Source organism: Podarcis muralis, chromosome 13, assembly GCF_964188315.1.
Source record: "Podarcis muralis chromosome 13, rPodMur119.hap1.1, whole genome shotgun sequence".
NCBI lineage: Eukaryota > Metazoa > Chordata > Lepidosauria > Squamata > Lacertidae > Podarcis > Podarcis muralis.
The window spans coordinates 34,890,569-34,913,372 of NC_135667.1; the positions used below are offsets into that span (position 1 = coordinate 34,890,569).

At 45.0% G+C, this 22,804-nt stretch overlaps 1 protein-coding gene across 6 annotated transcripts in view; it reads right to left on the reverse strand.

Annotated features, from left to right (window-relative positions):
- Positions 1–9,465, reverse strand: part of SPOP (speckle type BTB/POZ protein) — a 50,254-nt gene extending 40,789 nt beyond the window's left edge. For 2 of the 6 annotated variants that reach the window (XM_028701944.2, XM_028701943.2), the window contains exon 1: positions 8,577–8,776. The gene's annotated coding sequence lies outside the window, so the exon portion shown is untranslated. Of the gene's footprint in view, positions 1–8,216; positions 8,239–8,576; positions 8,777–9,046; positions 9,068–9,337 lie in introns of those variants that run through there. The other 4 variants (XM_028701941.2, XM_028701942.2, XM_077917360.1 and 1 more) reach the window with 4 other exon arrangements.
- Between the last annotated feature and the right edge of the window lie 13,339 nt (positions 9,466–22,804).

Consider the following 22,804-nt stretch of genomic DNA (forward strand, 5'->3'; position numbering starts at 1 on the left):
GAAAGCACAGACGACACATTCCAAATTAAAACAGTGTTTGAAAAAGAGCCTGAGGCTAAGGTATTTAAAGGTCTGGATGAACAAAGAGGTCTTCACCTGGCCCAGAAAAGACCATGACACCAGGCAAGTCTCCCAGGTAAGGTTATTTCACAACCTCTCACTGGTGGTTGCCCGCCACAATTCATTTGGCAGCAAGAACTTCCAGGTTCAGGGAGATACGTGGAAGGATTGAAGCAGCAGATCTGTGAGGAGTAGCCAAAGTACAGGGAGCTGACGGAAAAGGATATTGTGATCACAGCAATTGGAGAAAGATGGATTTAGCAGAGGCATTTCAAACTGACTGGAGTAAAGGAGAGACAGCAGGAGGGGAGGCAAGCAAGGAGGCAATGTTATTTTATGTATTGGTTTTATTTCAAGCGCTGATACCTGTACAGAGCCCTCTCGACTGGGCAAGTTAATCTAAACTAAATAATGTTTGTTCTGGCTGGCTGAACTAACTGGTCCCAGCGGAGGGCCTATATCAACTTTGCCTTCCCATTACAGAAGTATTTGAAGTGAGTGGGAGAAGAGTTATCACAATTAAGGGATAACTAAATGGGCATTTATCTCTTTCTATATTGTAGCAGGAGGAGGCTGGAACTGGAGCGAGCTGACAAGTTGTGAGTTATTTATAGTAGAGCCACAACCAAGAAGTTGGACATCTTGGCTTTCACTCGTTTAGAATGTGGGCTCCCAGAACATGATTCTTGTTTAATAGTATGAAAAGGTGCCCCTTCCCAAAGCCTTTTGATGGGCCAGGCTACAAAGCTAAAACTCTTGCCCAGACCAGAGTGGCTAGGGAAACCCAGCCAGGTAGGCAGGGTATAAATAATAAATTTATTATTAGTAGTAGTAGTAGTATTAAACAAGTTAGCTACTGCTAGATTTTCCCTACACTAGGGCTGGGTGATATCTGCTTTCCAACATCGTAATATCTTGCTAGCTAAACTTCGCAGTATGGCGGTATATTAAGATGTCAGAAAGGAGGCGGGGAGGAAGAAGGCAGTTGCTGGTCAGAGATGTTTGGCATCACCTTGCAACAGCTTCTGCCTCTTCCTGGCAAGGCTAGGTGGGCGCCGCCGCGCCAGGTGGAGTGATCACTCCTACGATAGGCTCGCTGTGGCATGGTCCCGCTTGGTGCAAGGAGGAACAGAGGGAGGAGGTAGCCTGCCAGTGCCTGTGCAGCCAGGGAAAGAAATGAAAGCACTGGCTGGCTGGCAGGCAAGCCACACTTTTTAGGCTGGCGGCTGGGCTGTGGAGGGAGGGAGTGGGTTAGCAGCAGGCGACTATCGGGTGGCCTGATTGAATGTGTGGTGTGGGCTGTGAGCAGGGCTGGGGGGATTCACGATACACTGCCTGATCGGAAATTTCGAAATTGGTCTCACGGTTTTAACTTTAAATTGTGGTTTCAGGCAATGTATTGATACATCGCCCAGGCCTACCCTGCACTAGCGAGAATACTTGCAATGCTCCTTGAGAATTCGCACATCTCCACTTCTCTAGGACTAGGAGCATTTACAAATCTAAATGCAGTGCAGAAGGCAAGTAGAAACTCAAAAAGAATGAATCCTTGGCAAATAGCTTTCTAGCCTTTCTGAAATATGTATGAGTCACAACAGAAATCATTCCCAGTCAGGGTTGGTTTTTTTGTTTTTGTTTTTTTGCCTGTTTACTTATTTTAATGGAATGCAAAATCACCCTGTCTTTCTCTAAAAAGAGATCCTGGACAGGTTTGATAATAATAATAATAATAATAATAATAATAATAATAATAATAATAATAATAATTTATTTATTTATACCCCGCCCTCCACAGCCAAGACCGGGCTCAGGGCAGCTAACAACCAATAATAAAAACAAGTTGATTAAAATACAATTTAAAAGATTAAGACACAATATTAAAACAATTAGGGAGCAATCTCATCATAGGAGGAGAAAGGAAAAAGAAAAAGGGGGAGGGAATCAAACTGATTCTGAGCCAAAGGCCAGGTGGAACAACTCTGTCTTACAGGCCCTGCGGAAAGAGATCAGATCCCGCAGGGCCCTGGTCTCATGAGGCAGAGCGTTCCACCAGGCCGGAGCCAGTGTTGAAAAGGCCCTGCCTCTGGTTGAGGCTAATCTAACTTCCTTAGGGCCCGGGACCTCTAGGGTGTTGCTATATATGGACCACAGATATACAGAAGAGCACTCCCCGCCCCTTTGCCAATACAGCCACTTGTATGACACAGCATGGCTTGAGTGCTTAATCTGTCATGCTACTTATCCCTCAACTGTTCCCAGGCAGTGGATGAGTAGCTATGGGTAAGAGAATGGTAGCCCCCAACAGCAGGTCAATATGTAGGGGTGGGATCTCACCATGTAGGCGGAGCTCACTGCAGGGACACTACAACAGGCCTTAGTAGCCACCATTATTTTTCCTCTGACCAACAATTCCTGCCCATGCATGTTTCATTTGTCCTACCCAGTGTAAGCGCTGTAATATCATGCAACTAGTGGTGAGGGTTGCGATCATAACTCACAGTAGTCAGGGAGAGGGCAGTACTTAGAAGTTAGCATTATGTTAGGCCAGTAGTAATGAGCAGGAGAAAACAAAGTTTAGCGTGTAAAGCTTTTTTTAAAAAAAAAAAAAAAAAGTTAGCAAACTTTTAAGAGCCTCTGGTGTTGTCTCAATTGCAGGCCACAATGTATCTAGCGCTCTACTGCCTAAAGCAATTTAATTAGTCCTTGATCTCACAATAAGAGGCAAGCAACAAAACACTAGATTTTTCTGTAGCACAGACTCCTCAAGAACAGTGGCACAAAATGCAGAACTTTGGAAAGGGGCGGCATGGGATCTTACTACTCTATTAGATCCATCAGACAAGTCACACCACCAAAGCCACGCCCTAAAACGCCAACTGATGCTAGTTACTTAGCAAATCCAAAACATGAACTGCTGCTAGTTACTAAGCAAATCCAGTTACTAAGCAAATACCCATAGGCGGAGGACCTCTGGCCTGCAGGCTTCTCCACTGGGCCCACAACGGGGCCAAACATATTTAACACCTGGCAGGTGTGATACAGGTGTAGACACGGATGGGCCGAAAGGGGGTCTGCAACCACTGATCGGTAGTAGCACCACCACTATCAAAGTTTTGTGCAAAGCCCCATGCAAGACCTGATTTGCAAGACCTGAAAATCAGCTGTTCATCAGTGTATGCAAAATGCAGTGCCTTTACCAACACGCGGTTTGACCTCTAACTGCATTGGCATAAATGGGTCATCTAATGCCATTGTGACATCAAGTGACTGGCATGTGGGCAGCCCTGCCCTCTTGTCAAACGGCCAGTAGAGAGTAGGGGTCATAAGGATCCAGCCCACCAACAGAATGCACTTCCCCATCTTTGATTTATGCCGTATCTACTTACTATGGTTTGCTGCTTGTATATCCAAGGGGAGCCCTAATTACACAGACACAGAAAGAACCAAACTATACACATCTGTTAAGTTAACCATAAGCAGAACTATAGGATTTGATCCAATCCATTTATTGTATTTAGGGGGGTGGGGGTGGATGTATAATCGAGTGAACAAAGCAGTCAGATATAGATTAAAGCTCACCTCAGCTACATTTGGGTGCAATACTAAGCCACAAAATAGCATATGCTTAAGCACACTGGGCGCAAACTGTTGGTGAGGCAAGCAGTTCAGAGTGCTCCAGTTTCACACCTCCTTCAGTCAAGCAAACCACAGAACAGATAGTTCAGCATTGCACCTGAACCAGCAGGTGTTTCTCCCAAATAAACCACAACTGGGAAGCCAAGGGGAAAACTATGGCTTCCCAATCATAGCTGATCTGGAGAGAAACTTCCAAGTGCTGGTTTGGGTGCAATGCTATAAACCAGCTGCTCTGCGGTATGAGAGGAGCAAAGTGGGGGAGCTCAAGCTGCAGGCACCAGCACACAACTTGTGAATAGTATTTTCAACAAACCATCCTATGCGGCCTAGCACTGTGTCTGAACACAGCAACTTTGTGGTCTTGAGTAAAGTCACTTATCTCTCAGCCTCCATTCCTATCTAGAAAAGGCAAGCAGCAAAAATCTCCCCTCCCAGGTCTCTTGGAAGTGCAAAGGCTATGGAGCAGTTTGAATTATTAGAAGCATTCTCAGATTGATAAATGGCAGGAAGCACTAGCAGGAGGGCAGGCGTTATTTTTCACCGCAAATTTGCTTGAATTTCAGTTACAAGAACCATCTTAGCAAAACTGTATTCACATGGCTTAGCACAAGTTCTTGCAAATTAGATGGCAGATCCTTAAAAAAAAATATAGTAGTCTGCCTTTCCATATACAGTGGTACCTTGGGTTACATACGCTTCAGGTTACAGACTCCGCTAACCCAGAAATAGTACATCGGGTTAAGAACTTTGCTTCAGGATGAGAACAAAAATCGTGCTCTGGCGGCATGGCAGCAGCTAGAGGCCCCATTAGCTAAAGTGGTGCTTCAGGTTAAGAACAGTTTCAGGTTAAGAATGGACCTCTGGAACGAATTAAGTACTTAACCCGTGGTGCCACTGTATATAGGTTAGTTATATCTATCACATCAATGGCTTAGATAAACCACTGTTTTAGATTTCACAAATGCTTCCTTGCCCAATCACCTGCCTTTAGCCGCTGGCTGAGTTACTATGGCACATAAAACATTCAAAAATATTTTGTTCTGAAGTTTGGGATGGGCGGGCAAGGATCATCCCATCAATTTTGGCATGCTAGGGTCTAATAGATCAGTGGAAGGGACAATCTGGATTATAAAGTTAAAGGTTAAGGGGCCCCTGACCATGAGGTCCAGTCATGGCCGACTCTGGGGCTGCGGCGCTCATCTCGCTTTACTGGCCGAGGGAGCCGGCGTACAGCTTCCGGGTCATGTGGCCAGCATGACTAAGCCGCTTCTGGCGAACCAGAGCAGCGCACGGAAACGCTGTCTACCTTCCCGCAGGAGCGGTACCTATTTATCTACTTGCATTTTGACATGCTTTCGAACTGCTAGGTTGGCAGGAGCAGGGACCGAACAACGGGAGCTCACCCCGTCGCAGGGATTCTAACCGCCGACCTTCTGATCGGCAAGTCCTAGGCTCTGTGGTTTAACCCACAGCACCACCTGTGTCCCTTAATCTGGATTATACTGTCCCTCAATCAGGACTCAACAACCACCTAAAACGGTGGTGGTTCTCAAAGTATAAGGCAAACCTTCCTTAGAGGAGGTCACGTTCTTCCCCAACGCCTCCTGACTTACATCACTGGCATTCACTGAACAATTCTCCATTAAGGCAGCTTGTTCAACTGCCCAGGGCAATTCTTAGAGATTACACATGTGGACAGGTGTCTAACCTGTCTATGTTGCTGGGCTGTATCATTTCAGACTGAAGATGAGGATTAAATGCCTGAATGCTTCCCCACAGAAAATACTCTACAACACATTCAGAACTATCATATCAGGGAAGAGATTATTAGCTAGTCTTCTCCCTGACACGTTTGCATTGAATGTGAAGGGCCTATTCTTTTAAGTGGGAGAGTATTCAAACATTTGATTCCACATACAGTCTCAAATGGTACAGCACAGAAGCAGATAAAGCATGTGAAACTTCTACAATAGCTCTCTGCATCAGGTGTTAAAAGGAAAGCATTTCAGGGGAGTTTCTGTTCCAAGCAGTGTTAGAAACTCAGATATATAAGCTAATCGCCAAATGGCACCTTAAACCTAGGTTACGGTTGCCACAACAGAATGTCTAAGTCCCATTGCCCCCCCCCCCATGAAATTTACTCTTCTTTTCATTTCTATACCATTTGATATTTTAAAGAAAAAAATCTCAAAGCAGTTTACACACAGCACATTAATACATCAAATAAAACAATCCAGGAAAAAACCAAATTCAAGATTCAAGGTAAAATATTTCAGATCCTTCTCTAAGGGACATTTTGCTTTCCATCTCTCTCTCTCTCTCTCTATATATATATATATATCTCCAGCTGCCCAATAGCAGAAGTACCCTAGGAAGCCAGTGTGATGTAGTGGCTGGACTAGTACCTGGGATAATCCCTACTGAGTCATGAAAATCACTGGGTAACCTTGGGCCAGTCATAACCTCCTAACCTACCTCACAGGGTCATTGTAGGGATTAACTGAGGAGAGGAGTGAACCATGTACCCCCTGGAGAAAAAGGTAGGATATTAATACAATAAATAAGGTCTTCTGCTTAAGAAAGCTGGAGAGGCCAGCCAGATGGAGATGCCAGTCGCCAACCTGGCAACCAGAGATCTCCACGTGGTCACAACTGGACCAGCTCCAGTCACAAAACGTGCCTGGGGAGTTTCTAACACAAATTCCAAGATCCTCTTAACCCCTTGCCCCATCCTTTTCTTACAGTATGTTTGGAGAAGGGTGAGAGTTGCCACCCAGCAAGTCAGACACCTTCAGTTTGGTCTGTTATGTACCTCGGAATGTACAGGCAACTGACACTGATCTGTTTCCTAATATGCCAAAGGGAATTCTACATTCTCTAGGCCAACTGCCTTCCCACTTTGAATAGATTTTTGAATGATGCTTTGGTAGTTGTAAGCCCACCATTTTACAACACAGCTTTTAGCTTGGAACAGCCCTGGCTCATTAGCGGTCCACAGAACAGGCAACCTACTCCTGTACAGCAGCCATTATTCCAGACCTTTTAAGACAGTCCTCCAAATAACTTTACAAAATTACTAGTTCACACTATTTTTCCCCACTAGCTTTGCTGCCCACACATGTCAATGTTAATGATGTTTGGCTGAAAAGAAAATAAGAACCACTTTACAAAAACTTCCCTGCCTGATCACTTGGAAGCAATTCATACCCATCATGGGTGCCTAGTTGAGTGGCTATTTTTTAAAAACCCTGCTTTTAACTTATCACTCCCACCCTCTCTGCATGCCATGCAGTTGGTAACTTACCCATAAATCCCCTCACAGCTTGGTGAGAAATGCTGACAAGAGTGATTTGGCGTGATGCTAGCACATCATCATCTCTTCCATCAACTCCTTGTTCCAATAACACTTTACTCTTAGGTTTCTCTCTACTCTCACCCACTTCCAAACATAACTGACTGAGCTAAGCTTTCTCCAAAGTAGTATGCCAAAATACCATGGTAAGGAACACTGAGAGATTTCACACTCACATCTTAGTTATGGTCCTCTTCCCAGAAGTACCATCAGAGTCTAAGTCTCAAAATATTTAGCAAGTGATGGACGATCTCGGTTTAGCCAAGTGGTCATATGAATGAGTAACGAATGTGCTTTTAACAGGTGTGGGTTTGGGGTTTTTTTCGTGGAGGGTATGTCCAAATGGAGCCTTTTTAATATTAAACGCTGTTATACATTCAGAACTTTTGGGGACTGGGTGGCTTAAAAGTCTAAAATCTCCTGATTATCAGTTTGCTTTGCACACAACCCTTTATTAAGTACACTCAGTTGCTTATTTTGGTTGTGCCTCCAGATGGTTTGAAAACAGTTTGGATGAGTTACATAGGTGCTACAACAACATAAGCAAGGCAGCACTTTTGTAAGTCAAAAAAAGGCACAGCAGCAACAAAGACTGGAGGTGCTGACAACTTCTGTATTTGATGGTTTGTCCAGACGTTACGATGGTCAGTTTCGATACAGAAGAAGAGATTCCTATGCCTTCAGTAGCTACAGAGCAGAAAAACTTTCAGCAGCTGCAGCTTTACCCATTACTACAATACTGTGACAGCTGAAGCTGCAAAAAATTCTCCCTCATATGCAACTACCAAACAACACAGGAGCCACTTTTGATTCTTAATCTAGTTAGTCCATTTATCTGCTCTCTCAGACCTCTGGGCGTAATGGTAAATTAAACTGTGAAATAACTATTATGCCGCTCTTCTTTTTCTTCCTTTCAGAATCGAACTCACTGAACCGCATTCATCATGAAAATCATCACTCTTTGCTGGATCAATGTATAAGGTGGCAAAGTATACGAAAAGGGCCTCTGTTTTGTTTTCTAACTCTCTCCACCTCAAAGGCTCTAAGTTTTCAAAAGTAAACTTACACATTCCACAACTCCAACTGACTTGTGTAGTGGAGGAGATTTTAGAACAAGAGAGGGAACTCAAAAGCCAACTCATGTAAACCTGTCACAGGGAACACCCACCCATTCATTGGCATGATCTCTGATCCTAAACTTTCCGATCCCTACAAACAAAAAACAAAACAAAAACTTGATGCTATCATTACCATTTTAACAGGTGTGGGAAGTAGAAGCCCTTACCCACAGACTAGCTGGCTTTTTTCTCCCCCACCCTCCAGTCTTTTACCAGTGATTTCACACCATGTCTCCCAAATCCAAAACCAAAACTCATTGGACCATACAAGATCCCAGTCAAGGTTTCAAGGATCAAACGCCACCACTCCAGACAATTCCTTTATTAACAGATCTATCTCTCCCAACCACTTTTTCCATCATTCAGTTAGAGGGGGTGGGGGGGGTGTATCAGAAGGATGGAGCTCTTACCTGTTGGCCTCAGTAAGTAACTTCTGCCACTTTGTTCGCTATCAGAATAATGAGGGGTGGTAGGCCAGTGACCCAGGCAGGTGAGGTGAGTGGGGTATTAACGTAGGCAAAAAAAGACAACCCCCTCCCTCACTACTCCACCATCATTCCTGGCCCCCTTCTTCCTTTCCCCTTGTGAAAGCTTAGCAACAGCACTCGCGGCTCACTATTTGGCAGCATGTCTCCTCTTGCAATTCTTTCCCCCTTGCGCAGCTGCGGAGGATCATTATTCCGCAAGGCCCCTGCAGCAACATTATGCGCAAGCGCAACAGGAAAGGGATAAGAGGTGCGGGAGGGGGGAGAGGAGACGGGAGAAGGGAAGCCAGGAAGCTGCAAAATGTGGCTGTTGCCCTTCCACTCCCCTTTGCGCAGGCGCAGTGGGGCGGCGTGCTACAAAACTTTAGGCGCCGCATGCGTGCCCTGGACCTCACCTGCGCCTCCTTCTCCCGCACGACGCCGAGTGCACAGTAAAGCGCCTGCGCAGCTCCCCGGCAACCGTTTGAACCTAAGGCGCATGCGCCTGCAGTTCCAGCGGCACAGAAACTACACGGCGCGCGCATGCGCACCTGTCGCCCGAGGCTTCTTTCTCTCTGCCCCGCCCCTTCTCTGCGTCAGGCCTTTCGAGCTCATTATTTTGGGGCCGGTCGCCCGCGGCCGTTAATATACGTCTCCCTTTATCCCTACGGCACGGCGAGCCACATCCGCCGCCCTTTCCACCTCACCTGACAGCGATATGCGGTAGCTGCGACCGTCCCCTTGTGGTCTCCTCATAGCGCCCTGACCTGACACATCCGGGACTCTCCCGTGACGTCGCCACGACGCTTCATTCACTCAACAGGAGGAGGGGAGGTATTGCGCATGCGCCGCAAGGGACCTTCCCTGGAAAGAAAAATTGGCGGGAAAAACAGCAATTCGTCGAAATGCTGAGTTTAGATTAGCGGGGTGGGGAAGCATAAAGAAGAGGTGCGGCAGACGGTGCACAGTTGTTCCTCAGATGCGTTTAAAACCCCTTGCTTCCTATTCTGAGTGACTACAGGTTTTGTGTACATATGTCAAAAGCACAACTCTTTAAGTGCAGACCCTCCAACATTTCTCTGATAAAAATAGGGTCGTCCTATTTCTTCTATTAATAAAATTTATTTGGTTTTTCATATTAAAATTTTACAGTCACATATCCAACATACAACATAAAAACAAGATGCCAAAGAATCTCCTGGACTTCCTTCCTACCCTTTGGGGGTCCTGTTGTTAGTCATTTCCTCCTGCATCTTTTATAATCAAATCTTTTACATCTCCAATATTTCCAAAATTCACCATTAAGCTACAAGTGTTATTCCAATTTTGCTAACGATTCAAACTGTTTACAATGCTTTTTAAGATAAACTATCAATTTTTACCATTGTTAAAATTCTGGTCTTCATGATTTCTGATTCTTCTGGTCATTTTTGCCATTTCAGCATAGTCCATTAATTTAAGTTGCCATTCTTCTCTGTTAGGGACTTAATATTAATATTATTATTATTACACCCTGCCCATATGACTGGGTTGCCCCAGCCACTCCAGGCAGCTTCCAACATATATAAAAGCATAATAAAACATTAACCATTAAAAAATCCCTATACAGAGCTCCCCTCAGATGACTTCTAAAGGTTGTATAGTTACTTATCTCCTTGGCTAAGAGGGGGGGTTGTATAACTCCACTCCCACCCCCAACGTTTCTCCGATAAAAATAGGTAAAGGTACCCCTGCCCATACGGGCCAGTCGTGTCCGACTCTAGGGTTGTGCGCCCATCTCACTTAAGAGGCCGGGGGCCAGCGCTGTCCGGAGAAACCTCCGGGTCACGTGGCCAGCGTGACGAAGCTGCTCCGGCGAACCAGCACCAGCGCAGCACACGGATATTTTTTCTCCGATAAAAATAGGGACGTCCTAAAGAAAAGTGGGACATTGCGGGATCAAATCAGAAACCGGGACGGCTTCTGTAAATCCGGGACTCTCCCTGGAAAATAGGGACACTTGGAGGGTCTGGTCACATACTTTGTGGACAGCCTCAGTCAGTGCGTCACATTCCCAAAATCGGAGCAGATGAGCCAATGGTAGCTGAAGAAACGGAAAGGGGCAGAAGCCCCCCGCCTTTTCTGACTTCCTTTAACGCTTCCACAAATGACAATATTTTGGGGGTCCCAAGTCACAAAGTGGTTAGATTGGTATCAACTAGGCCCAGGGCCTTTTCAGTACTGGCCCCGACTTGGTGGAACGCTCTGTCACAAGAGACTAGGGCCCTGCGGGACTTGACATCTTTCCGCAGGGCCTGCAAGACAGAGCTGTTCCGCCTGGCCTTTGGTTTGGACTCAGTCTGACCCTTATGTTTCCCTCCCCTTGTGGTTTAGATCTATGGGCTATTTTTAAAATGAGGCTGCATTTTAAATTGCATTTTAATCTGTATTTTAAATTGCCCCCCCCCATAATGTTTTTACTGTAATTTTTACTGGTGTTGGCTGCCCTTGTGGAGTTGGAAGGGACCCTGCGAGTCATCTAATCCAGCGAGCTGCAATGCAGGAATCTCGACTAAAGCATCCATGACAGATGGCCAGGCCATCCAATCTCTGCTTAAAAATCTCCAGTGAAGGAGAGCCCTCTTTGTGTGTGCAGAAGAGCCCCCATACCGAAGTGTGGAACAGTGAGTGGCCTTTTCATACTGTGATTGCAGGGAAAGAAGCTGTGCTCTTTCAATGGGCACGCAGCTCTTGTCAGAAATAAATGTATGGTTGCTGCTGGCAACATGGTGTGTTTATGAATTCCTGCTTTTAATCCTTGAAGCAGACGGTTTAGGAGCAAAAGGAGTCCTTTGATTCTGAATTCTGAGAGTCATGAGCAACCTGTATCAAATTAAACCACAAAGGTACTGCCTACGCAGCATGGGCTTTTGAATGAAACTTTGACGGGGTTAAAGATGCAGACTTTCAAGGTGCCCACAGGCAATATTTAATTCTTCTAAGGTAGGATACTGCAGGTTGTTGGTTTTCTTTTTAACAGCAGGCTTCTTAACTCCACCTTGCGCTTACTATTACAATTGCTTTTCTTCCTAAAATGAAATAGGTGAATCAATCTTATTATTGTTCTCATATTACAGATCAGGAAACTGAGTTTGAGAGACTGGATAAATCTCCCCTGCCTTGTTCTTGAGCCCGTAGTGGAAATTCCACCAATCTTTCTCCAGTTCTCATATGTGGGAGAATATCCACTGAGGAAGGGCAGAGAGCATAAAATGCTTAAGAGAGTTGTGGGTGCGAGTGTGAAGATTACAAATCCTTTTAGAAAAAACGTGAGGATCTTTACTTGTATCATGTATACTCTTCTTTCTCTCTTCTTTGGCAATCACTCATAGCCGAGTAAGATTGTCCTCCCTGAACACAATCTTAACAGTAAGTCCGTAAGTGACTGTGGAGGTCAATTCTGGATCCACACATCCTTCCACAATGGGGACATAGGTTTCCAGGCGGGAGTTGATCACGGTGAGGGTTTGCCAAGCGTCCCTTCCTCTTTGCATGTTTCTCCCTTTCGTCCTGAGTTTGAGCATCTTCAGAGTCTATGACACCTTTGGTAAAGGCTGTTCTTCAATTGGAGTGCTTGCAGGCCAGTGTTTCCCAGTTGTTGGTGTTTATTCCACATTTTAAAAGATTTACCTTGGGAGAGTCTTTAAACCTCTTTTGTTGACCACCAGCATTACGCTTTCCATATTATTATTATTTTCAGTTCATCTTTATTGGTTTCTTTTAACAAACATCCATAAAATCACATTATAACATTTCAAATTTTCCTGTCATTAAACATGTGATCCTAAAACATAATGAAGAAAACAAAGGTATATTCTTAATCATTTGATTCATTTGTATTCCATTTACATCTGACTTCCCTCCCCTTCTTACTTGGTTCCTCTATTTTGCCTAATTGAGTGCCTGTCATAACATATCTGTACACTTAGTAGCCTACTTTTCTACTATACAGTATTTTAATATTTCTCCTTACAAGAGTTATTCTAAACCAGTCAAAATTTATACTTTTCCATAATACTCTTTTCAAATACTGTTTACATATATTCCAATCATTTTTAATTTTTTGTTTCATTTTATCTCTTATCTGCGCTGTCAGCTTATCCATCTCAGCACACTCAGCATATGCTTTCCATTTTTAAGTTCGGGATAGAGTAGTTGCTTTGGAAAAAGATACTCAGGCATCCGAACAACATGACCAGTCCAACGAAGTTGATGTTGAAGTATCATCGCTTTGACACTGGTGATCTTTGCTTCTTCCAGAGCACTGGCATTAGTTTGCCTGTCTTCCCAAGTGATGTGTAAATTTTTTCAGAGACACCGTTGATGGAATCTTTCGAGGAGTTGGCATTTATAAGTAGTCCATGTTTCACAAGCATACAGTAAGGTTGGTAAGTACAATGGCTTTGTAAACAAGCATTTTGGTTTCACTGCAAATGTCCTGGTCCTCAAACACTCTGCACTTCAATCGGGAGAAAAGCTGCACTTGTAGAGGTCAGGTGATGCTGGATTTCAGCATCAGTGTTGGCCCTTGTGGAAGGATAACTGCCCAGGTAGGAGAAGTGATCGACACTTTCCAACGTTACACCATTGGGTTGGATTTGTGGCGCTGCAGAGGGGTATACTACACGTCAGCAATAGAGACATTTTTGGTCACCCTGATCAAGTGAATATAATCCGTGTGTGGAAGCAGATTTCTTCATGCAGATCTGCTATACAAGATGCTCCAGTGTTGCAACTGGAGAGGCAGGGAGTTCATCTAGCAGCTTTGGAATATACCGTACATGGAACCCTTTCCGTCTCCCCCATTCATATCCCCCAAGAGTTTGTCCTGTATCGTGCTAGACACTGTTGATCCATGAATACAGCCACTTTTCTACTGTTCCTTTGAATCTCTGGAGCAGGAATCCTTTTTCCTGGACAGTTGTCAGTCTGTCTTCACAAACAGAAGCCATAGAAACTTTATGCATGCTGACTTCATCACCTGTTTTGGTTCAAATCTGCAAAAACAAAAAACCCAGAAGGTGATAGGTTTAAATAACAGGAAGAGGAAGATTTAAATGACAACAACATTTTTGTTCTGCTCCACCCATCTGACTGGGTTGCCCCAGCCACTCTGGATGGCTTCCAACAAAAATACAGGAAAAACAACAACAGTAGCAGCAGCAACATCAACATTAAAAAGCTTGCCGAAACTTTAGAGGTCTACAAAAAATTATATAGATGCTTAACTCTTTGACATTTGGCGGGACTGGAGGGCATTCCACAGGGTGGGTAGGACTACCGAAAGGGCCTTCTGCTGGTTCCCTGTAGTTTCGGAGCTGGACCTCAGTTTCCGGGCTGAACGATGGATGGAGATACTGTGCATGGGAGTTCAAATTCCAGTTAAGCCACTCTTTCTCAGCCTTGGTCCCCTTCAGTGGTTCTCAACCTGTGGGTCCCCAGATGTTGTTGGACTACAACTCCCATCATCCCTGAGCTCTGGCCTTGCTAGCTAGGGGTGATGGGAGTTGTAGTTCAACAACATCTGGGGACCCCACAGGTTGAGTAAGGCTGCCTCAGATGATGGTTGAGTATGATAAAGTTCAAGTGTCACCCTAGAAAATGCAATCTGCATGGAAATCAAAATGCCCACAAGTGAATCTGAGGCACCTTCTACACAGAAGACAGCCAGATGGTATTTTGCAGTGAATTGGTTCACGTTCTTACCACAGAGACCTTCATATGGATATCATGGTGTAGATGAAAGTCAGCAAAGTCCCAAAACCAGTGAATGAACAAAACTGGGCAAAGGTGCTGTGTAAACTGCATTATCTGAGAGTACTAATAACCCTCAGAGGCTGAAAGGATAGAAGTGAACCATGACATGTTTCCAAAAAATATTAAGAGGCATTCTGGGTCATAAGACAATTGTGGAGGTCAGTCCCACATGCAGACATCTGTACAGTGGTACCTTGGTTCTCAAATGCCCTGGTACTCAAACAACTTGGAACCCAAACACTGCAAACCCGGAAGTAAGTGTTCCAGTTCGCGAACTTTTTTCAGAAGCCGAACGTGTTCCATTTTGAGTGCTATGCTTCCGATTTGAGGGCCACACTTCCGTTTTGAGTGTTACCCTGAGGTCTGTCTGTTTTTGCTATTTATTTTGTGTTTTTGCGGCTCTTTTTCATTTTGTTTTTGTGACTGTGAAACCCAATTCAGCAACTGATTGATTGTGTGACTGCAGTACATTGTTTACTGCTTTCATTTTATGGATCAATGGTCTCGTTAGACAGTAAAATTCATGTTCATTTGCTGTTTTAGGGGTTGTTTTCAAAAGTCAGGAATGGATTAATCCATTTTGCATTACTTTCTATGGGAAAGCGCACCTTGGTTTTGGAACGCTTTGGTTTTGGAACGGACTTCCGGAACGGATTAAGTTTGAGAACCAAGGTACCACTCTATTTGCAACTTAACCTCACGACCCATCACTGCCATATGAGTTTTGACACCAGGGTCCATGGGGGAGCCACAGAAATCGTCCAGTGCACTACCGTGACATTCTTAATGATCATCTGAACACTTCGAGACAGGCTAGGGATATTCCGCCCACTCTTTGAGAAGCCGCAGCAGACCTTATGAGCGTTGACATGGCTTTGGTGGTGGCATTTCGACAGCCTTTTGTATCCCCAAGTTTCTAAACCGATGTCCTTGAAAGCAGTCGCGTGTGCGGATTTTTAACAGCATCTGCTTTTTTTAATAAAAAAAATAAAAATAAAATTCACTTCCTCTTCGGTTTTTAATTATTTTGTTCCTCCGTTTTTGCCTTTCAATTTACTAAAAACCTAGAAATGTAATTAGAGGGAGGTTGGGCTGCGAGAAAGCTGCCAGCATTTCTACATCATGATTAAATATATCAGCCGTTCCTTTAGTGAGAGAAGAAGAAGAAAAAACATATAAAAAGAAAACCCAAACAGGATTCGCGTAATTATCTCCCCGTTATCCAGGAAAGAATCGGTAACACGTACAGATAGACTTATTGAAAATGCAGCACTAATTAAAAACTCATATAAGCTCCTGACGACCGAGACAGTACAAAAACCGGTTATTTAATTATTTCTTCTTATTTGCTAATCTTTGTCTTAGCAAAACAAACAAAAAACTATTCCAAACAAAACCCTGCCACTCTTCACCGGAGGGACTTAATAGGACTTTTATCTATGCAACAGTCAAAGCAGACAATGGGAGCTCAATTTGATTCACCTCTCCTTATGCCACTGGGAAATCTTTGCAACTTATTTTTTCTGAAGGTAATCTAAAAAGGAATGTTTTTATGTGTGTTCAAAGGAAGTGCTGAGCTACATTCAGAGGACTTTCATTTTAAAAAATGTATTACTTCCCCCCCCCCCACTTTCCCCACCCCTAAGTGCTTAATTTCTAAAAAGAGAGTTGCATTGTAAGCCACTCTGCATGCGCCCAGAGGCTCTCACCACGCTTATTGCTTCCCATGCTGCGCAGATGATCATCTGGTGAACCCCATCAATGCTTAGCTCTTGCTTTTTCCTGTTTCCATATGTACCTAGTTATGTCGGAGCCAAACATTATGTTACATGGGAGGTGCATATAATTTTATTTTATTTTAATAAAAAGCAGCTGCAGGAAGTTGGAATCACAAGCAGAAGAACAGATGAGGGAACCTCTCTGGCTGATTTCAGACCATAATTTGTCAACCTGCTGTTGCTTCGACCCTGATCCTACTCTCCCTCAGCTGCTTTTCGGTTAAAACAATAATCTTCTGAGACACTGGCTGCAATCCCAGACCCTCCAAGTGTCCCTGTATTCCAGGGACAGTCCCGGATTTACAAAAGCCATCCCAGTTTCTGATTTGATCCTGGAATGTCCCGCTTTCCCTTAGGATGTCCCTATTTTAATTGGAGAAAAGTTGGTGGGTATGGAGTTATGCAACCCCCAAGTCAAGAAGATAAGTAACTAAAAAACCTTTAGAAGACATCTGAAGGCAGCCCTGTACACAGTTTTTTAATGCTTTATGTTTTTATATATGTTGGAAGCCACCCAGAGTGACTGGGGCAACCCAATCAGATGGGTGGGGTATAAATAATAACACCATTATTATTATTATTATTATTATTATTATTATTATTATTATTGATGTCCCTATTTTCAAAAGAGAAAAGTTGGAGCATATGCAATCTTATACTCATTTACATTGGGTATGAGTTCCAGTGAATTACTTCTGAGTAGACATGCGTAGGTTTCCATTTTATTACGCACATTCATCATGCAACTTCTAGTTAGGTCTGCTGCGGCCAAACTGAGCTTGATGTCAGGAAAAATGTGAATAGATTGTCTGGATTATTATTATTATTTAAAGTAAAAGCTGCCATGGAAAGCTTTCATCCATGTGGAAAATGGCAGCACCAAGCGATGGTTGACAAAAGGTACATGTCATGCATGCAGCAGGGAGGTTAACCAATGTTGCAGCCCTGATCCTTCCCCTCACACAGCTGCTTTCATTTTCTAAACTATCACTGGGAAGCATGTGGCCTTCAGATTTTGCTGGACTGCACCTCCCATCACCCCTGACCATTGGCTTGGCTGGCTGGGGCTGATGGGAGTTGGAGTTCACCAAACATCTGAGAGGCAACAAGTCCCTCATCCCTGTTTCAAACAGGCTGTGGGAGATCCAATAAGAGATTTCCCAATATCATGTCTAATTTGGCCCTCGCTCAGGCAGTAAGCCTATATCTGGACTGTACCACTTCAGGTTTACCACACCAGTGACAATTAAGCCTGGATAGCTCAGTTGGTTAGAGCATGGTGCTGGTAACACCAAGGTTGCAGGTTTGATCCCCATATGGAACAGTTGCTTATTGGTTGGACTAAAATACTAGATGTTCCTTGAGGTCTCTTCCAACTCTGTAATTCTATGATCTAAGCCAGCTCCAGGTCGTTGTCCCCTTTCCCCCTAATCCTGCTTCCTACGCTGATCATTTAAACAGCAACCCGTTGTTCGGTCCCAGCTCCTGCCCACCTAGCAGTTCGAAAGCATGCCAGCGCAAGTAGATAAATAGGTACTGCTCCAGCAGGAAGGTAAAGGGCGTTTCCGTGCGCTGCTCTGGTTCGCCAGAAGCGGCTTAGTCATGCTGGCCACATGACCCAGAAGCTGTACGCCGGCTCCCTCGGCCAATAAAGTGAGATGAGTGCCGCAACCCCAGGGTCTGTCATGACTGGACCTAATGGTCAGGGGTCCCTTTACCTTAGCTAGACAATTTTTTGCCTTTTGAAATTCCAAGATTTGCTATGCTGCTCTTATCACTGCTGAGATAGAACCAATTATTATTATTCGTTACATTTATTATTATTTTGTTTTTATAAAAGTCTCAGAGCTACTTATAGGGGTCTAAAATATAGCAATGCCATACAAGTAGACAGGAAACAATTAAAATGGACGCTGGGTTCTGCTTATCCACATTTGTACCATCAGTTTTTGTCTGTAGGGCTTGAATAACTGGGTGAGATCCCTGAGGAACCAATACCTAATAATCTGTGTGTTCTCTTGCGTTGGTCCTTTTGGCTAGTGAATGCTAGCTGGGAGTGGCACAGGGCATTTAAAAACACACATAAAATATGTTAAATGCAGTAAACTCAAAATGACCCTCAAGTTGTGCCCTTTTTTCCTTTTCCTTCTGCTTGGTCCTGAACCACATCTGGGTCTCAGGTGCTATTCTGAGCCCACCAGAGAAAGGCCAAGGATTGGATTGCAGCAAGCCAGTGGCTTAGCGTTGCCAAGGCATGGATGTTTCACACACACTGACGGGAAAGGGCAGTGAGATTGCTTAGCAAGTGTGTTGTGCGTTTCCATCTGCGGCTAGTCTAGTAGGCAACATCTTCACCATCCCCAGCGCCGCAGAAGCAGAGATTCAAAAGTTTCAAGCTTCCACATCGCTTGCGAGGAGGGGAACTTGGTCTTGTTAAGTCAACCGCCGAGCTCTTTGGTTTGTTGGTTTCTTATCACCTTTAAATACGATCTGGGGATTTTAATTGCATGCCGTCTGTGTGATGCTCTTATATATACACCTGTTTGGGGGGAGGGAGGGGGGAGGAATATCAAAGTTAATTTCTTAGAGAGGAGGTAATTATACTTTAAAATGCTCAGTTGTGAGGCACCGGCTCCCTAGTGCCTTTGAGTCCGTTCTTTGTTTCTTATTAGGAGCATCTCTGTCCTCTCCTCCTCCTACCCGGCGAGGCCTGTCTCTTGTTTTCAGCGGCTGCCTGCCTTGAAGATGCTTTTGATCCTGTATTCATTAAAAACTGATCCTGCTGCTTCCCAACAGCCCTAATGGTGTGTGAAATTATTTCCCCCTTTCTCAAAGACGCCACTAATTCAGCTAGCATCCACCTAGCTGGCGAGCGCTGGAGGGGGGTGGAGGGGGGGAGAAGGCTGGGGGTGGGAATTGTCAAAAGCTTCTCTGGGTTATTTAGATCTGCTTCTACTGCCCGAACCTCCCCACCACACCACCCACCCACTCCTGACGCCCCCAGCCCCCAGCAGAAGAGAAATTAATCTTCGGCTTTATCTCCGCAATCTGCTTTTGCAAAAGGAGAAGTGAGAACTGTCTTGATGAAGGGAAGCGAAGAGCTTTTTATTGCTGCCCTTTCTCCAAGCCCCCTCCCCGCCCCCCGCCACCAATCTGCAGGTAGGCAGAGAAGGATAATTGGCCAAAGGGCACGGCAGAAGAAGAGGGTGATCTATCTCGTATGACAAGTGGCAAGAAGGGACGGCAAACAAACAACGGTAGCAAAGGAAAGGCGAAGCGAAAAGTAGGCCTTAATGGGAGGACAGAGGAAGGAAGCAAAGTGGGCATCGTGCTCGCGGAGACAGCTGTCGGTTTTCTGGCGCCAGGAAGGGAGGAAAATACAAGCAGTGTTGTGGGACCAGCATGTTTACGAAAAGGGCTCGTGCGCAGAAGATGCCCAGGAAGGACCACACAACAGTTGGCAGGGCAGAACTTCACCTGCATTAGTGGCGAGGGATGCAGTCCAAGCTGGCCCTGCATCCTGGGTGGCTCAATGGTACTTTCTCTCTTGCGCATGCAATTATAAAGGAAGTAAAGGATGCCCCTGCGAGAGAGTCTCGAGTCTCCAGAAAGGCTGCCTTATTGAATTGCTGCTTGAGCTGCAAGACGAAAAGAACAAACAAACGAAGTAAGCCCTAAAAGCTATGGCAATGCAGGGAGGGTACGGCATGAATCTACAGCAATAGGGAAAAGAATATTTTTTTTAAAAAAAAGAAATCTAAATATGACTTTCAAGTGCACTCTGTTCATTTCCCTCAGTACTTGGGTTAGAGGAGGACTGTGGCGATGAAGGCTGCAATGTGCCGTGTATGTCACCTTGAGCCGCTCGGAGGAAAAGTGAGATAAATGTGTAGTAATATAGTAATGATAAAAAAATGGGCTGTATGCAGTGCTGGCCATACTTGGCACAAAACTCTAGTCACTTTTGTCAATGGTTCCCCCCCAAAACTGGCATGCATTTGGGCTATCTAGCACAGTACAGTATAGTCTACATTAGGAGAAGCCAATATTATGGACATCCTCCTCCACCATTGCCCTCTGCTGACTGGGGCTCATGGGAGTTGTGGTCCAAAACATCTGGAAGGCACCATGTTGGAAACCTCTGGTCTGCACTGATGAACAGCAGCTCGTCAGGACTTCAGATGAGGAACATTCCCAACCACACCTGGAGATGCCGGGGGGGGGGGGTGTTGAACCTGTGACCTCCTGCCTGTGAAGCTGATGTTCTACCACCGAGCTACAGCTCTCCCCCCTCAAGGAGATGGAAAACTCATCATATGGACACCACCTCTGTGACAGAAGAGTTAGACCACATTTTTGGTGGGAGGGATTAACTTGTTTCCCAAGCAGATTTAGTTTTGTGGTTTTTTTTTCTGGCGAGGGTTATGGAATTTCTTCTGCCAGCAGATGAAACAAAGATTTTCCTTTTCACATTCCCAATCTACTGTGCTGTAAGCTCTGTCAGGCACTTTACTCTCAGATTGTAACTACCAAATTCAGGCTGCGTAAGATTGGTAATGCAACAGGTTTATGTGACAGGGTTCTCTCCAGCTCCTTGCGGGGGGTTCCAAAAAACCACCAGCTGCCTGAAGCTCAATTTTTGGCCCTGAGCTCTCATGGGAGCTATCTGACTCATGCAAGATCAGGAGACCCCCCCCAAAAAAAATGAGTGTTTGTTGGTCTGGTGCTCTGGCATGAGACAGCTGATTTGTGCAAGACCCCCCAAAAAGAGCTTATTTTGGCTCAGTTCTCTGGCGCAAGACAAAAGAGCACCGGACCCAAAAACGGGACATTCCAGCATCCAATCAGAAGCCGGGATGACTTCTGTAATTCTGGGATGTCCCGCTCAGAATAGGGACAGTTGATAGCTATGCCATGCCTTCATCCTGCAGTGGCTAAGAAAGTAGATTCCCTCCCACTCAAGCTTTTAATATTTACATGTGAGGTCATGCCAGCCCCCTCCGGTTTAGTGCTCATTCTTCCTCAGTCCAATTTTATTTATTAAGAAAATGCTGAAAATGGAGTTGCATTGGGGACCAGCCGAGACAAGAAGAGATGAAAGAGAGAAGAGATGGTCTGCCAAGTTCTTCCCCCTACGGATGCCACATCTTGGCTGGCTAAGAGATAAAGCTTCACCTTTCCAAGCTGATCTATCAAGCAACTCCTTCCTAGAGGACCTGCGGAGGCAGAAGCATCATAATCTGCTGTTTGGTTCGGTATCCGTGTGAATAGCCCACTCATATCTCTGCAACGGCCGAGAACTGACAAGGCTCCTCAGAGGGTTTCCTGCTAGAAGTACATTTTTAGAAATGAAACAAAATAAAAAGAAGCAAACACACACACAGCAGGCAAGGGCAGCTTCTGAGCAAAAGCAACTGTTTTAGTTAAGACCAAGGCTAAACTGGCAAGGAATGAGGGCGTAAATACAGAAGAGGGGCGATATTCTGCCTGAGCAGCAACCCGGCCATTGAGAAATGGTCTCAGGTCACTAGGCAATGGGCTTTACTGGGGGAGCATCTACTTTCCGTGAAGGTGGTCCCACATTCGATCCCTGTCGCCTCCAGGTACGCCTCTGCCTGAAACCCAGGAGCTGCCACCAGTGTTTTCTGCAAGGATCGGCTGCACGAGTCACATGTTGGATAGCTCAGTTGGTTAGAGCGTGGTGCTGACAACGCCAAGGTTGCAGGTTCGATCCCCATAAGGGACAGCTGCGTATTCCTGCATTGCAGGGGGTTGGACGAGATGATCCTCAGAGCCCCTCTATGACTCTATGTCTAGGCAGCTGGGCGTAGTTTGGGGGAAAGAGCCTCGCAGGCCAAATGGGGAGGCCTGATGGGCAAAATCTGGCCTGCGGAGTGGAGGATCCCCCCAACCCTGGAGTATACAGTACTGAGGTAGATGGACCAATGGCTTGATTCTGTATAAAGCACCTTCCTGTGTTCCTAACTAACAGCACAGGAAGAGCCCAGCTGGATCAGACCAAAGGCCTGTCTCTGCCAAGATTCTGTTACCACAGTGGCGGATCAGATGTCTCTGGGAAGCCCCAAAGCAACACAGGGCAATAGCCCCCTCCTCACTTGTGTCACCCATTACCCTTGGTCCTAGAGCTATCATGAGCTAGTACCCATCAGAAGATTTATCCAGCACAAACCCCTTTTGAAAGAGCCACAACCACAACAGTGTGGCAGTTAATCCTGTAGTTTTAACTATTTGCAGTTCAAAATATTGAAGAATTGCAAGGGGGTTGGGCTAGATGACCCATTGGGTCCCTTCCATTGTTATGATTCTGCGTACTTCCTTTTGCCTGTCCTCAATCTTCAATGATTCGGGTGAGCTGGGTTTCCACTATGATGAGAGGAAGGGAGGGAAAAACACAACCTTCCCACCCACTTTCTTTATTCTGCACCAAAGAGACTCAGCAGGGAAGTTCTTTCAGCCCCGTGATCATTTTGGCTGCCCTTTGCTACACCTTTCCCTGACGATACAATACAATACGATATCTTTATTGTCATTGTCCCATACAGAACAATGAAATTGAAAAATCTACATAAGACATTCAAA